This window comes from Lontra canadensis, unplaced genomic scaffold, assembly GCF_010015895.1.
Source record: "Lontra canadensis isolate GAN:19392208 unplaced genomic scaffold, GSC_riverotter_1.0 scaffold1, whole genome shotgun sequence".
NCBI lineage: Eukaryota > Metazoa > Chordata > Mammalia > Carnivora > Mustelidae > Lontra > Lontra canadensis.
Window position 1 is genome coordinate 42,577,551 of NW_022630995.1, and position 16,905 is coordinate 42,594,455.

At 34.2% G+C, this 16,905-nt stretch overlaps 1 protein-coding gene across 10 annotated transcripts in view; it reads right to left on the reverse strand.

The window, feature by feature from the left end:
- The window catches only part of PCDH7 (protocadherin 7), a 413,338-nt gene that overhangs the window by 174,067 nt on the left and 222,366 nt on the right, over positions 1–16,905 (reverse strand). The window contains exon 4 of one of the 10 annotated variants that reach the window (XM_032853680.1): positions 13,951–14,162. The exons of 7 other annotated variants lie outside the window; for them this stretch is intronic. The gene's annotated coding sequence lies outside the window, so the exon portion shown is untranslated. Of the gene's footprint in view, positions 1–13,950; positions 14,163–15,169; positions 15,187–16,409; positions 16,875–16,905 lie in introns of those variants that run through there. 2 more of the 10 variants (XM_032853673.1, XM_032853687.1) reach the window with 2 other exon arrangements.

Sequence of the window (16,905 nt, forward strand, 5' to 3'; positions counted from 1 at the left end):
TTTTTTTTTTTTTTTTTTCCGGGAGGCTAAATGATACTTGGAACCTGGTGTCCACTCAAAAAATATTTGCAAAACAAAGTCAAAGAGGAACAGTGAAGACTATATAGAGAACAGTGTTCTCTTGTATGTTATATTTGGTTTCTAAGGTATATTTTTAATAAAATCAAGGAAATGCATCCATTCCTTGAATGTATATTGGGACTTTTTGGGACCTTCTAAGTGTTAGAATGAGTTGTGAATGAAGGAGACAGAGTCTCTTTACTCCCAAGGTTCTCAGTCTAGTGCATGAGTAAGGCACACAGACCAAAGCTCATGTGAGCTGTGATCTGGAGTTTGCAGAAAGTATGTATAAAATACAGCTGTGCTGTTCACTTTAATAGATTCCAGGACAAAGTCCACAACAATGGGCTTCCAGTGGGGAGAGTCCTATAGATTGGACACTAAAGGTTTAAACTCAGAGGGTACTGATGCTTCATTGCTTGAATTCTTTGATTCTTGGGCTTGGAAGAAAATATTTGGTTCTGAAGGCTAATACTTATTAATGTACTTATTTTTAATGTAATTGTTAAACTGTTCACATTGAGTGTGTGTGTGTGTGTGTGTGTGTGTGTGTGTGTAGGAGCGAGAAGAAACGAAGAATACTGCTAGGATCTTATAAGTGTCAACAGGACTAACTGTTTTCTACAGTTGAAAGTACACTTTGCTTTATACAATTGTCTATATTTTCTGCCAATCACAGTCTATGTAGTTTTCTTGCAAAAGCATAAACCATAATTTTAAACACAGAGAAAGCTAAGTTCGAAAGACATCCTATGCAGACTGGCCATTGAAGAGAATAACATAAACTATAAGAATTGTTAGATTGTAAATGTTCAGGAAATTATATTTGGCCCAATTTTAGAAAATATCTATTGCCAACTATTTGGCCCTTCTATGATTAGTTTTGAAAGTACAGCCTGAAATTACAACTCAAACAAAACCAAAAGAGCAAGAAGCTAAAAATCAATTGTGTTTATGACTTAGATTTTTTTTTCTTCTTGTAATGTCAGTCATTGCTTTCTCTTCTTGCAATTCAATATCCTTCTTAGTCACAATCCTTATATGGATTTAAAACAGTTTTAAAATTATTATAATTTTTATGATATATTGTTTCCACTTTAAATACCCACACTTTATTTAGTTGGTTAATTTAAAAATATACATCACATAGAAAAGTATCAAATTTAAAACTAGATGGATTTTACAAGTCTTTAGCCCAATTCCATAATTTCACAATATGGAAATTGAGAGATAAAGAGGCTGATAGATTGCCTAGGTTTATTTCCTAAGAAGGATTAAAGTGGAGATTCTTGGTGTTCTTAGTTCCCATTTTGGTGCTCTTCTTACTAAATGATGTTCTCATAGGAATAATAGGATTTTGTCCTTAAAACCAATTTTGATAACTTTGACTTTGATTTCAGCTTTAACAGTAATTTGATGCATGATCTCAGAAGACATTTTGCTCCCTATTTGCAACATGGTCAAGTCTCAGCATAGGATACCTCCCCTTCTTTCTCAACTACTAAAAATATGGAGGCACTGGGAGAAAGTTGATGGGAATTCTATGGGTGATTTCTTCTAGTTTCTCTCGAAAGTTGGAGACAAAACAACAATAAAAACAAAAACCTGCCTACTCAATCCATATCCCACTCCCCTCAAAACACCAAAAATGAATGAGAGACCAAACCAAGCTGAAATACTGCTTCTCTTCCTTTACTCTCTTATCGAAAAAGGACTTTAGGTTCCCCTGTGCTTTGAGAGTGATTACTCTACATTTGATGGCTACCATTGAAACAGTCATGAAACACTTCATGGATACAAAATCCTGTCACAAAACAACAAAAACTATCCTCAGTGAGTAAGTTGAGCACTCAGAAGAGTGCATTTTTGTCCTAATCACCATTATAAAAGGAGAAGGATGTAATGTGCTTTTAATCCAGTAGAGATATTGAAGTACATATGACTCAAAGTTTCAAATGACCGAGGTGTATCTTCAATAGAAATTCTGACAGTGTAATTCTCGCTCTGCAATAATAAATGCTGATTGAGAACACTGCTTTACAATTACTTAGAAAATATCTCCTAAGCTCTGACATCCTAGTCAGGGATCTGCAATGAAAATCCTTTGATTAAAACAGCTCTTGCTCTGGAAAGTCTGATGAGTTATAATGGTGATGGTCAGAGACCATGTACATGCTTAACATGGCCAGGTTATCCACGTAAATCATCTGTGTGCACTGAAAATTAATTGCCTTGAAAGATTCCATGGGGAAAAATGCATTTTCACTCCATACAAATACTTTTGGATGAAAATGGTCATCCTGTCTGGATATTGCCTGAAGATTATCCATAATAATTTGGCACTGGCTGCTTCTGAACTTAGGATAAGATTACTTTTTTCTCTTTTTAAAATATGCATTCTTGAAGTTCCATAAAACCTCAAAGATTATTTTGTTTTTGATGGAAGGATACAGATGAAAGAACACAAAAGGGCAAAGTATTTAACATGGCTATCTCCAGCTGGCAAGTTTTGCACTTTCTTTAATTTCTTTCAGGGTTGGTGTAGAATGAGGAAGAAATCTAATCTGCATAGGAAGATTCAACAGCATGAGGTAATATCACTCAAGAGGGGTAAATGCTTAGAATTTTGAAAATCTTTGGTTTTGCATGATTGGGGAAAGGTGATTTGATATCTTGTGTGATCTAGAGAGGTAATAGCTTCAGGAAAAAGGAGAGGATTGATAAAACAACTCTGCTGAACATATTTAAAATAAAATTATTTTGATAAGAGTAATTCATTGCACTTTGAAAAGGCTAGAAACATTAACTATCATGTTTTTGCCCAAAAACTAACCATTAATTTTAAGGATGTCATTTTATATAACTAGAACTATGGAAATGCAGATTACTGAATTAATTCACATACCTGCATGCTTTGGTTGATCTAAATTACTTATTTCCCAATATGAGTCGGGATCCTCAAACATGAATTTACATTGCATAAAATACCTTTTGTATTTTATTTTTGCACATTTTATTTTTCCCAATATGAGTCAGGATCCTCAAACATTAATTTACATCACATAAAGTACCTAATATATTTTATTTTTGCACATAGACTCATATTTAATTAAAATATAAGTGCCTGTACCTTATAGGTCACCTACTAAGTATACCACACAAGTATTGCAAATTGTATTAGAATACCAGCCAAGAGAAACAAAGAGTTGTTGAATTTAAAATAACTGAATATAAGCTAGTTAACATATTTCTTATGGATTCTGGAGAATGCCTCAAGTCCTTTGTGGCATGAACATGAATTAAAAAATATGTGCTCAAGCAAAACCTAAAGCAATAACTCTGAATATCTCTCACTTTCCCTGAAAGGGAATTTTAGGCAATGGGATGAAAAGTGCCCCGTTGCTCTCCATCAGTGGGAATCACATTAAGAAATGAAACAAAACAAAGCCTTAGCAGCAGTTCATTTAAAATGTGAAAAAGAGAAAGGCCTTCCAAGTTACTGCCTGAGTTGTGGGACTAAGTAGACTACAGGTAGAACAATGCCACTTTAGCCTCTGGTAGTCTAGGGCTCCTAGTACTGCCTCTTTTGTTGTCCAGCGCTGAAACTACACATCTTCTGCTGCTACTTCTGCCTACTCCAGGGAGGTAAGAAAAAAAAAAAAAAAAGGTACATTTGAGGTTCTTCTATGCAAAGATATGAAAAATGAAATGCAATAAGTCCCCAAATAAATATAACTATTGCTACTGAAGGAGCTTAATATGCTCTGTCATTTCCCCTATGGCTAAGCTAAAGCAGTGAATGAGACGTTCCTCAAAGAAAATGAACTCTGAAGTACAGGGTAGACCCTGTGTTACACTGTTATTAGGAGAAGATAATGCACAATTTAATCTTAGTTGAAAATGGAATATTTCTTATAAACCCCAAATACAGGCATTTACTGAAGATGCATCAAGACAGCAAGAGAAGACATATATGTTTGAGATGGAGAGATAATATGTTTGTGTCTAATATATTTCCAAAATTGTCCTGCATTGGTTCATCCATGTAAAAATATGGCCCCTCTGATACTGTCATAATCCATAAGACTCAGAGTGATCTTCTGAATTAAGTCTGGTTTGCGGAGTTGAGAAAGGTTTTCGCTCATGTCAAAATTTCCCTAGGCCTAAAAAATTACTTTGGAAATGAGAAGAAGGGGTAACTTGCTTAGTTGTGCTGTTTCTTCTTTCACTCTTTTCTGACATTCCAGTCAGATTTGGCAAGTATCATAAATTCTAAAATGCACTGTCCATACTGTTTTACCATCTATGAACTGTGAAAAACGCAGGAATATCCAGACACTCCTTTTGAAAGAAATAGAAAAAAAAAAAGTAGAGGAAAATAATATAAGCAACAGGGTGAATCCTATGAATTCAGTCTAGCACAAAGCACAGATTGGGCATAAAGGAAGTACTTTATACTATCATTCATTGTCAGATTAACTTAATTACCACCATATTTGTAAAGGCATATCATGTTGTAACAATACAAATGTATTATTTGGCCTTAAACAATTATCAAGAACTGAGAAAACATCTTCACAATTTAGGAATCTCAAATATTGACAGGTAGCCTATATACAAAAAGCAACAAAATGATATTATCTAGGAAAAGAAACTCAGCAAATTTAGAAAGGAACAGGAAATTTTCAATGACTCTTCAGCCTCAAAGCATATACTTAATCAACATATGGCATGGTATTTTATACTCTGAAGCCTTATTTTTGATTGACCAGATTTATACCAGAAGCCAGAGGAATCTATTAGTCAGCCCCTATCAGATATTCTTGATTTTAGCTACCGTTAGCCAAGGTTTGAGTTTCATAGGATGGTTTCAGTAGTGGACCAATGGCTTACTTCTTCCTTGTGTCAGCTCACCCTGAAAACTCACCCTGACAACAGCTGTAATATATCCCACTTTCCCACTTCCCATGATTGGTAAATACCAGAAATGTAAGTAAGAGGATCTTGTTGATTAGAACACTGACGATAATACAACTTGGTCTGCACATTTATGACCTGCATGGCGGAAGTGCTGAGCTATTGTCACTGGAGCAGAAATAACACACAAGTGGCACAGCTACTGAGAGGAGTACTAATATGAAGTCAAGACTCTCAGTGTAATCTCAAGACTCTTACTCCCACTTACACAGAATGACTTAATTGATCACCTTTCTACCTCGCTTGGAAACATACATGCATGAGTGCACAGACATGTGCACGTGCGTGCACACACACACACACACACACACATCTTGTAGATTTGTAAGAAACTGAAAGCTAATAATTTAAGAAAGCAATGACTTAGGCTGTACAACCTGAAAAAGTCTAGCTGATGCCCCTTGGCATGAATCTCTGGTGCTGTAACCAACCCAATGCCAGAAATTTCCCTATCATTTTGTCATACTTACTCAAATTCTATCAATTAGAGAGACATCTGTTTACTAAACATTTGTTGAAACCGCAGATATCCCTGTTCTAGGATCCTAAGAGTCTTTCACATAGAAGAAGGCATTCAGCTCAAATAATTTGTTTCCTCCAAGACCAACTCAGGTTGTTCAAAAATCAATGTGCATTTTTTCAACTGAATTCTGTTGTTCCTGGCACTGGATAAATTTGAGTGCTGACTGAGGAAAGGAAGAGGCAGATTACCAACCCTGGAAAACAGATTACTTTGTGGGTACAGAGGTGAGTGAAAGAGATTAGTTAGGTCAGAGGAAATGCTTTAAGGCCATTGAGGCAAAATTTGAAACCCTCTGGGCATGTTCTATTCGACCAAAGTAGCAGCAGACATCCTGTATATATCTGCTAGGACAGGTGAGTTGACTTGGTCCTTTTCTGCAGCAGAAAAATGGCAGTAAAAACAATGAAATGGTATCAGGTAAGGAGACCAATAGATAAGGTTTATAGTAGCTGTGCAGTACATTTCAGCATCAGTTGACAGCACCCTTAGGTGGTGAGCAATCACCAGAATTAATTTTCCAATAAGAACAGTACACTGGGAAAAAGAGGGCTGCATTTTTGGTAGACTTAGATATGCTTCAATCATAATGAAACTATGACTAATTGTCAAGATTTCATATTCTTATAAGACACATTAAATCATTTTTAATAAGATAGAATATGAATGAAAACGCATTAATTTAAAAGTTTCATTAAGAATATAGCAAATATTGGGGCACCTGGATGGCTCAGTTGTTAAGCATCTGCCTTCAGCTCAGGTCATGATCTCAGGGTCCTGGGATGGAGCCTCACATTGGGCTCCTTGCTCTGCAGGAAGCCTGCTTCTCCCTCTCCCACTCCCCCTGCTTGTGTTCCCTCTCTTGTTGTGTCTTTCTCTGTCAAATAAATAAAATGTTAAAAAAAAAAAAAAAAGAATACACCAAATATTTTATAAATGGTCTCATAAAAGACCTAGTAAGTGTCTATTCATTTGGCAAGAGAAGATCTGTTGAAAGATAAAATAGTACACCTAGAAGACCTATAGACCCACATATTTTCATTTCAATGTCAAATCACAACTCTGCCTCCTTTATTTCTTTTTTTTAAAGATTTTATTTATTTATTGGATAGACAGACATCACAAGTATTGCCTCCTTTTTTCTTAACTCCCATATTTTAGTCACCTCTTTAATGGAATCAACTCTAATTTTTAAAATTCCAAATATAAAAAGGGAGCTAACTCAATTTACTCATATTAATACATTTTAAACATAAATTTTATTTCCCTTTTCCTCAACTCAGTAGAGAAATTATCAGTTTTATTTATAGTTCAACTGTGATTTTTCTCACCTTATATTGTATAAAATCATGTGACTATAACTGAGGCTACCTTAGCAGCCAAAGTTGATTTGCATCAATAACACACAGTAAATCCAAGGACAGAAAATGAGATGAAAGAAATATAAATGACATGTTAATTAACTGCTATCAGAGAATTAACATTTCTCACCTAATTTTCAGTCTTATGTTTATATTTTTCTATTTATCCATATTTGCAAATTATTTGTAGCTGAACATTTTTTTTACATTTGATTCATTTTCTTTTATCCAGAAATAAACAATCGCATGTGTAAGGATTGTTCCTGTAACATTTCGCATGAAATTTATCCTGTAATTTCTTCACCAGATCTCTTTTGTCACCATCATGTAAGAGTTCTCTAGAAGATTATCGAAAACATGTGGTCACACTAAAAGGGTTCCAACTATCATTAACTGTAGGAGGTAATGTCACATGACAAGATTTTGCTTTTTCATAAATTGCCTGTTTTCAAGTGTGAATAGTGCCTTATTACATGACCTAGCCACAGTCAATTCTCACTTTTCCATTCATTCCTAAAAGCATTTCTCTAAGCCTACCTACAAAGATTCATTTTTTAATTGAAAAATATTCTATTATATGCATTTTCTCTGTCCTCTCTACTTGGATGCAGCATCTCCAAATTGTATTGGAGGATTGACTTTTTTTATATATCAGCAGGAAATCAGTAGGAAAGATAGCCCTCCCTAACTCCCTCCATCTCTCCCTTCATTCCTTCCCTCCCTTCTTCTCTTTCCCCTTCTTTTCCTCCCTCCCTCTCGATCTCCCTTTCTATTTCAAGGCCACAATCTGTATAATGCCCACATTAACTACTGGGGGCTTAATGTATGTTGCTATGTTATCTTTTACAGGCAAGAGAATAGAACATGAAGTGGTTACACTGTCTATCAAAATTTCATAGATGACAATTTAATGCAAGTGTTTTACTCTGCCAGCCAGTTACTCATTAAGTCTATGTCAGGATGCCTGGGTGGTTCAGTCGGTTAAGCATCTGCCTTCAGCTCTGGTCATGATCCCAGGACCCTGGGATCAGTATCAAGTCCTGCATCAGGCTCCTTGCTTGGCAGGGACCCTGCTTCTCCCTCTGCCTCATGCTCCCTGCTTGTGCTTGCATGCTCTCTCTCTCTCTCTGACAAATAAATAAAATCTTAAAAAAAAAAAAAAGTCTATGTTTCCTTTCACTTGGGATTTGTGCTAAATAAAATGGAAGCTCCAATTATTTATTCAAAGTAAAATAGATAAATAACCACTCACTAAAATAGATGAAGGAACACATTTTTAGCACCGTAAACTATTTCAGATAAAAAAAAAATTTCATTTGCGGCTTAAGGGTCTAAGAGTTTCATTGTGAACAAAGTAAATCCTTAGGTGTCAGGGTTCTAGGCATTAGAATAAACCACAAACACTTGAAAATTGATTTAATGCCATCTGACTTCTGGAAGAATACATAATATATACACTTTCCTTATAAATACAATATTCATACAACTACAGGACACACGCTTTTGTATAAACCATAGCCATGATGAAGTAAACTCCATAACACTTAACAACAGTGATTTAGGTTTTTTTCTTTTCCCAAAAATGCTCTGGCAATGGGCAGTTACAATGTTTATTCTACTTTTTTTTTTTTTACATGTAACTCATGCAATAAAACAAAATAATTTGTATCTCTGACATTTGGACTGTATGAAAGTCCTAAAAATAGTTCATCATTTTAATTACTAATGGTGCTGTATATATAACATGTTTCCTTAGAGAAAACGTCTTTGAAATCTCACAGTTATTTATAATAAATCCTTGGCATAAAAAAAGAACTCTGTGTTACCTAAATGGTCCTTTGAGTGTTCCTCAGTTTATGAGTAAAATTCAAAACACAGTTATCCTCATTACTGAATCTCATAAACAAACTGCAATTGGAGGTAAAAGTGAAATGTCTACAAAAGCATCACAACCCTTCCTGGATAAATCTTTGGAAAACGTTAGTGATATTTGCACCACATTTTAGATGATTCACTGCTTTCTTAAACTTTCTGAACCATCTGATTTTACCAATCTAGTGCTTTGAGCCTCATATTCTTGAAACAATAAGCAGGTTTTTTTACCCCTACAAAACCCAGCAAACTCATTAATATCTTTTTAAAGTAGTGTTCATTCCTAAGGGTTACATTAGAATAAAATGACCACCTTACATTACTACGTTTGGAAAAATATATTGTTACATACTTAGTAAAATACATTCATGGTTTATCTGTTCATTATGCTTTTTCTTTCTTAAAAATGCATTCTTAAATTTGTAATGAGATAATGACTGTCTTTTGCCAGCCATTATTTTAACGACAGGAATGACAAATTATATAGAAGTATTGGCATACCTTTTCTTTATTAAAAGAGATAAATATCATAACTCTCTCTTTAAAAAAAAAGACAGAAATGTCATATTCTTTAAAAATACTGTGATATCCCATGATCATTTATTCAGTTGTAAATTATTCCATTTCCAGATTGAGCTAATTTAGTTTGTTAAAATATTATTAGAACTTTAAAGTGCTTGGCTAAAATTACATGAATTTTTTCCTCATAATTTATAACAAATTCTTTTGAAAACTGAGTCTTGTTAAATGGAATACTACTCAGCCACAAAAAAGAATGGGATTTTGCCATTTGCAACCACATGGACAGAGCTAGAGAGTATTATGCTGAGTGAAATAAGTCAGTCAGAGAAATAGAAATACCATATGATTTCACTCATCTGAAGAACTGAAGAAAAAACAATGAGCAAAGGAGGAAAAAGGGGGAGAGGGAAACCAAGAAACAAAGTTAACTATAGAGAACAAACTGGCAGTTATCAGAAGGGAGGTGGGTGGGAGGATGGATGATATAGGTGATGGGGATTAAGGAGGGCACTTGTCGTAAGCACTGGGTGTTGTATGGAAGTGTTGAACACCATGCCATACAACTGAAATGAGTATTACACTGTATCTTAACTAACTTGAATTTAAACAGAAATGTAAAAAAAAAAAAAATTAAAGAGGCTTGTTAAAAGGAGACTTTTGTTACATGGAACACATTTCCTTTCTAAAATTTCATTATTCTTTAAATCGAAAATAATGAACTGTAGTTTTAAATGTTCATGGTTGTATTTCTTCTGCGATATATAGTATCTCAATACCACTATTAAGGCAACGTGGAAGGTCAGAAATAGATTCTATGTTTTACATATGTATTCAAAATGTTGTTATGTTTACATAACACTCACATATCCATGACATATATTCTGGAAACATTAAAAAAAAAAAAAAAAAGAGCCTATTTGCCCAGTGAACCATAGAACCATTGAAGAAGGATCCTTGGGCAGGTCTGGCGGGGTTCTAGAAATTTCCTTTCTCCTTCACTCAGGATTTACTCCATGCATAAGTAGTTTGTTCTGCTGAATTTTAATCTACCTCCTCCTCTCCTTACTTTCTCATAAAAATATCTTCTACCTATCACAGTTCAGCATATGTTTTCAGTATCTGAGGCATAACCACAATTTTCTTAAGTTCAAGTGTTGCAAAACATAACCAAATGATTTTATTCTGGCTTCTTTTCTCACTCCTACTGAAGCCAAAAATATTTGGATATTCTCCCTAACCTAATGCAATCCAGCAGAGTTTGCAGTAAAGCAAATTAGTGTGTTAGCTGAAAGTTACTTTTCTGTTGATTTCCGTGATAAAATTAGAACTTCAGTCTCTTGGAAGAAAATATTTTATGGATATACTGAAAGATACTTACTATGCAAAACCTGTTTAATTCACATATTGAAAGACTTATAATGTACGCCTTTTTGATAACTAGCTCAAAAACAAGGAGAAAAGTTACTGATAGTACAGTGACTTATGGAGGGGCGGAAACCTTTAAAACAAATAATCTAAAACACCTTTGTAAAGCCATCAGCCCTCCCAATCTCATCTTTTTGTTCTCATTCATAAATACAGAAATCAGTAAAACTAGTGTAATGATTATGTTTTCAATTATCTCACAACATTGGTGCAATTTCAAGACTAGATCCACATTTTTTTATTGTTTTAAAAATATTTGTATGCATTTTCTTCATTACTTGAACACGTTGGTTTTCAAGGTGCTATGTTCAACAAAGATCACAAAGAATTAAAATCCCGAGCAATATGCATATGGTGTCTAAGGACATTTTCCCCCTGTCAATTAACTCATATCCTATTAAAAGCAGCTAATGTGCCTGTGTTAATTCTTTTTATAATCAGATGTTCTATTTATTTAATTGATGCCTGTTGTTCTGATTAGAGTGGACAGGCAAGCTTAAATAATGATAGTTGAGTCTGATTAATGCTTATGATTGGAAATCTTTGGTAACTTGCTCTTCTTTATTGACTATACACTCTGGGAAGGTTGCATACTGTGGTGTCTCCAGCCACAAAATAGAGGTGATAAGATCATATTATGCAGCTCCTGACTTTAAGTTGGAATATATTTTTGACTGGTTTCACTTCTGGCAAAAGTTGTTAGACGATTACAAAGAATGTTTGTCATGTCAAGCTTTACAAAAGGATGCCGACTTCCATGCCCCTCCAGGAACACAGCAGGCTACACTACCTAGTGTTTTTCTGTTTCTTATAAATAAAATTGTGTGTTTGCTTTCCTATTTCATCCTGCTGATTCAAGATAAGTAGTGCATCTAAGGACACAAAAGAAAGTGTCAACTCACCAAGATCTATACTTTTAAGCAAGCTACTGCAGTAAATTTGGTTGCCTCTATACTGGGATTCAGGAAATATGGATCACCCCTCTCCCACTGACTGAATGACCTTGAAAGGTTGCTTATTTTTTTTCTTCACTGGATTTTAAAATGAGGAATTTTCATAATCTCTTCCCAATAAAATAATTTATGATTCTATGTGAATGCTTTATGTCCCACATCTTAATAAATTAAAAACAATTAATCATTAAGTTACTTTTGCAAGCTGTCTTTATTACAATTTTTATTATAGTCAGTTACATTGCAATAGAAAAATAGCATTCATAATGAGGACAGAAGGTGGACTCTCCAGATAGAAAAGAAGTAATGACTCCGCAAATAAAAATTAGTGACTTTCTTTCCGGAACACTAGCATTGGTCAGATAAAAGCATTTTTCTAGAATGCTATGGGCACTGGCTAACAATTATGATAACTTGTACTGAAAATTCTCAATCACCAATTTCAGTGAAATCTTGTGAGACTTATGTTACCAAATTCCAGTACAGAACTATCACTATTATTATGTCTGATGATTATCATGTAATCACAGACCATTAGCATTGGAATTCATTTTCTCTAACTTGCTATCTTATGAATGAGGTCCTTTAATAATGATTTGGAGAAGTTAATCTTGCAACCTGAGTTTCAACATCCTTAGTGATACAGATTTCAGAACACACACTATTCTATGGAGCAGATTTTATTATTTCTTAAAGGTAATAAATTTCATCCTTATATGGAAGCAATTTTCTCCCATTTAAGCCTACTGGCATTCTTTTTGCCCTTAAGAATCATAAAGATTGAGTTCAATCCTTTGTCTCTCTTTTGCATTCAAGTCCTTCAGTTATTTCAAGTCGTAGTCCTCTCCTCAACCTGTCTTCCTTAAAGCACCAAACACTCTCTTGCATTTGCCTATTTTCAAAAGCAAAATTCTCAGAATCCTTCTCAAGAGAAAGCTCTAGAAAAAAATAATAAGTCAGCACATGTCGTCTCTAAAGATGACATCCCTGATCTAACTTGGTCTTTGTATTTTACAAATGAGCATACTGTATCTTGGGGAGGTGAAATATAGTTTTATTGGCAAATCTAGAACAAAACTCTAATTTCTAAAATTCCTTGTCTTCCATACTCCATAGAAAGTTGGAAGTTACTTTAAAAACACGCTAGTTAAACTCCTCATTTTGGGAATTTGTACATGAGGTCTTGAGAGGGCAAGTGATTAACCCAAATATCCTGCATTTCACTCTCCTCTTTCTAAAATACTAGAAGACAGAGTGAAAGATATTAAATCAGACATGCTGCACATAGAACACATCTTTAATAGTAGTGATAGACAAATCAGATAGAGGTTTTCTGTTCTTGAGAATACTGCTTAAGAATGTTACATATAATCAAATAGCCAACGAATATTGCTTTGGGAATTGAGTCTAAGAAAAGCAGAATGAGGGGTATATATTCATATAACTTACAAAGCAACATTTAGTATTAAAGAGAAAGAATTTATGTAGGCACTGGAGCTTTTGAGAATATAAAGTCAAACATTATAATTACCATATGGAAAATGTTCGTTAAGACTATATAGGTTCATAATATATGAAGCACATCTGAAAATGGAAATCTTGGGTAGGGTCAGGGAAAAGCCATGTGGCATAAAAAGTATTCTCTGCCAGCAAATTAATTAAATTTCCAGGTTCTAGTAAAGGCCATATATTCTGTGTAGGCACTCACTAAAAGTCAGATGTGCAGGGCCTCTGAGAGAGTGCCATAATCTACTCATAAATAGAACTCACTGAGGGACATTGACAGCATTTTGGCATTAAGGGGCACTTTACATAAATGAAAAATTTACTTTGCAGTAACTTTTATTGGAAAAAGTCCATATCTGACAGGGAATCCTTTATACATCTTTCAGTCTTATTCTGTCCTCTTTGACCTCTGTGTAATATACTACTACATGCTAGCACATATTATTCATCAGTAGAGTCAGTAATTTTATTGAGAAAATAAAATAGCTTTTGTTTTGATTTTGTTTTGTTTGTCTTTTACTTCCACTGATTCACTGATATTATTATCCACTTAGGGATTTTTTTTTTTTTTAAGAGCCAGATTTGTTAGAATGATGAACGGAGCTTTTTCAGGCAAAGATCCATCTCAGGCATCAACTGAACTAAAATATATATTCAATTAAAAATACAAAAGTGAGGTTGAAAATTCTTTTACCTTCATCAAATGTTATTTTTTAAATATTAATTCATTTTTCTATCTTTTTTCATCCATTTTTATACATAGTGGTATTTATTTTATTTTTACATTATACTATTCACTATCCAAACCATACCTTTATTAATGTAAAAATTCAGATCAAAGCCATATGCTGTTTTAAGCTGCACCTCCCTTTTTTCTCTGAAGGTATTCAAATGGATTTTCCAGGCTCTTCAAATTGACCAAATATGAGAATATAAACTGTGGGAGCCCATCCTGAATTCCTTGTTCTACTAAAAAAAAAAAAAAAAAAAAAGGATTTGCACTAAATGAATGCTAAAAGGTTTTGCAATGAAGCAACACAGAGCAATTAGAAGAACTAGGGCTTTCACCTAGAAAATAATATATAGGGAGAGGGGCGCCTGGGTGGTTCAGTGGGTTAAAGCCTCTGCCTTCAGCTCAGGTAATGATCCCAGGGTCCTGGGATTGAGTCCCACATGGGGCTCTCTGCTCAGCAGGGAAACTGCTTCCCCCCCTTTCTCTCTGCCTGCCTCTCTGCCTGCTTGTCATCTCTGTCAAATAAATAAATAAAATCTTAAAAAAAGAAAAGAAAAGAATATATAGGGAGACACAATATATGTAAATATTATGATGGAGGGCCTGTTTGAATATATGTCTTGGAAATACTTTTGTTTAGAAAATGAATATAACTTATTATTTGTTTTCCCAAGGAGAAAACCCAGGATAAATGAATTCAAGTTACAGGAAGACAGATTTTGGCTCAATATAAGAAAAAGCTGAGAAGTTAAAAATGTCCCAAAATAACAGTGAGCTACCTCTGGATTTTGTGTCACTGGAATTATTCAAGCAGAGATGAGTGATTCTTATAATGGCATTATCTAAGACTAGATTGGTTGATGATAATCTCTCTTAAAATTCCATGCCTAATTCAGCAAACACTTACTCTATGTTCTAGTCACTCCACATTAAAATAAATAATAATAATAAAAAAGATAAGAACAATATTCACAGAGCTAATAGATTGATTAATTAGTTTTATGATTATCTTGCTAGAGAGTATGGTTAGGAGGGATATTTTGACTTGTATCTTAATTTTCCATCAAGCCTTAACTTGATTTATTTTCTAGGCACAATCTTTTTAGTTCTAAATACTCCAAGTTAATGTTGAAACAATTATCTTGCTCTCAAAAGCACTATTACCCCAGAAAAAGTCTTAGAAATATACAGTGTTCCCAAATCAACGTATCTTAACTTGCTCTTTCTCTTTCCAGAATTTGGACTTCAAAAGATTTTCTAAAAATGAAGGAAACAGAAATTCATAAAGTTCCTTTTCTCTTCCTGCATTGATTTTGTTTTCCTTCACAGTTTTATTTGGTATATTTTTTAAGTCCTTTCAGTGTCTCTGGTTTTCAATGATATGTTTCCTTCAATTTTTTATTGCTTTTCCACTTTTTTTTCATTTTTCCAGACTCTGGTGGTTTCTTTTTTGCTCAAAAAAAATGTTTTTCCTTCTTGATTAATCCTCTTAATCTCATATATATTTTAATCTTCACTTTTTTTTTCTTTTCTTTTCTGTAAACTGATAAGATTCTTACTTATATGGTATGAATTTCTTTTATTTTCCTATAATGTAAAAAAGAATTGCTCTGGTTACCTTTCCTCAAAATTTTAGAATGCATTGGTTGAATTCTATATATAGAATTCAACTTGGTTTTTAATTACTGGTCCTAAATTTGGGAGAAAATAATGAATTATTTTGCATAATATATTTCTTACTATATATAGTGAGTAATCTATGAAGCTAATAATGGTCAAGAGGAACATACCAAGGGGAATGAAAACAGTAGAGGGAAGTATGGATGAGAGGAATGGTCCACATGCAGATAAGGAAGATGAGCGATGGTTTTGTAAACATTCACTCATTTGTCCAACATTTAGTGAGTAACAAACACTGTTGACATAGAAAGTTCATAAAAGAGAAGATATAATCATTGTCCTCTTGTAAGTCAGAGTTGAATGTGACTTAGAGTCACAGCTTCACATAGGAGAAAACAGGAAAAATCACAGAAGGCACATCCTACTTTAGTCAATTCTGAGTGATCATGGCCATATTAGATTTCTCCAAGCCTCTTTTTTTTTTCCTCTTAAATATGGATGATGCTAATAATGTCTAATTCTATGTTCCTTTGTGTAGATGAATTAAGAAAATGGAGATGAAACTCATGAACATGACGCCTGACACGTTAAACTCTCAGCACAGGTCTACTATTGTTTTCGTGAGTTTTCCAAACAGATGTGGGGAAAGGGCCCTCCAGGTGGAGAGACCCAGTTCTGTGAAGGCCTGTGGATGTGAAAGATATGTGTAGAAATGGGGTTATGGAGGACAATCAATGATTTCAGAGCTTTATCAGAGACTAGGCCATTCGTTCTTGAATGAAGATGAATGGTTCAGCCTTTAATGGCTAAGGTCGCATCAGCAAAAAAATGCATGTAAATCAAAATGATTTGTTTTGTTTATTGAACAAACAAGTCTTCACTATGCTACCACTTTAAAGAATATCACAAATAATGCTGCTGTACATGTACACACCTAGAGACACACTTAACTATTTTTTTAAGACACAATTACTATTTTAAAGTGTCTGCCAACAATTTTCCTAGCCCAAAGGTAGTGTTCTAGTCACATGTCTCAAAAATCCTGAAAGAGTCACAGGGTGTAATGCAGAACCTGATATATCCCCAAAACAAGCCCTTGCAGGACCTAGAAGGACCAGTTCTTCTAGTGAAAAAGGAAATCAAGGAGGTGGGTGCTTCCCCATGATGAATAAGTGTTTATGTTTTATAGGTTATGACTCTGTTGGAGTTTGAGCCCTGAGGGACCTAGCTCCTTTCAAAATACAGCAGCCTGAACAGAGGTAATCTTGGGACTGCTGGAGGAAACAGTCACCTTCATCTCCTTCAAATGCCACCAGCTGAGTTGACCAAAAAAAAAAAAAAAAAAAAAAAAAAAAA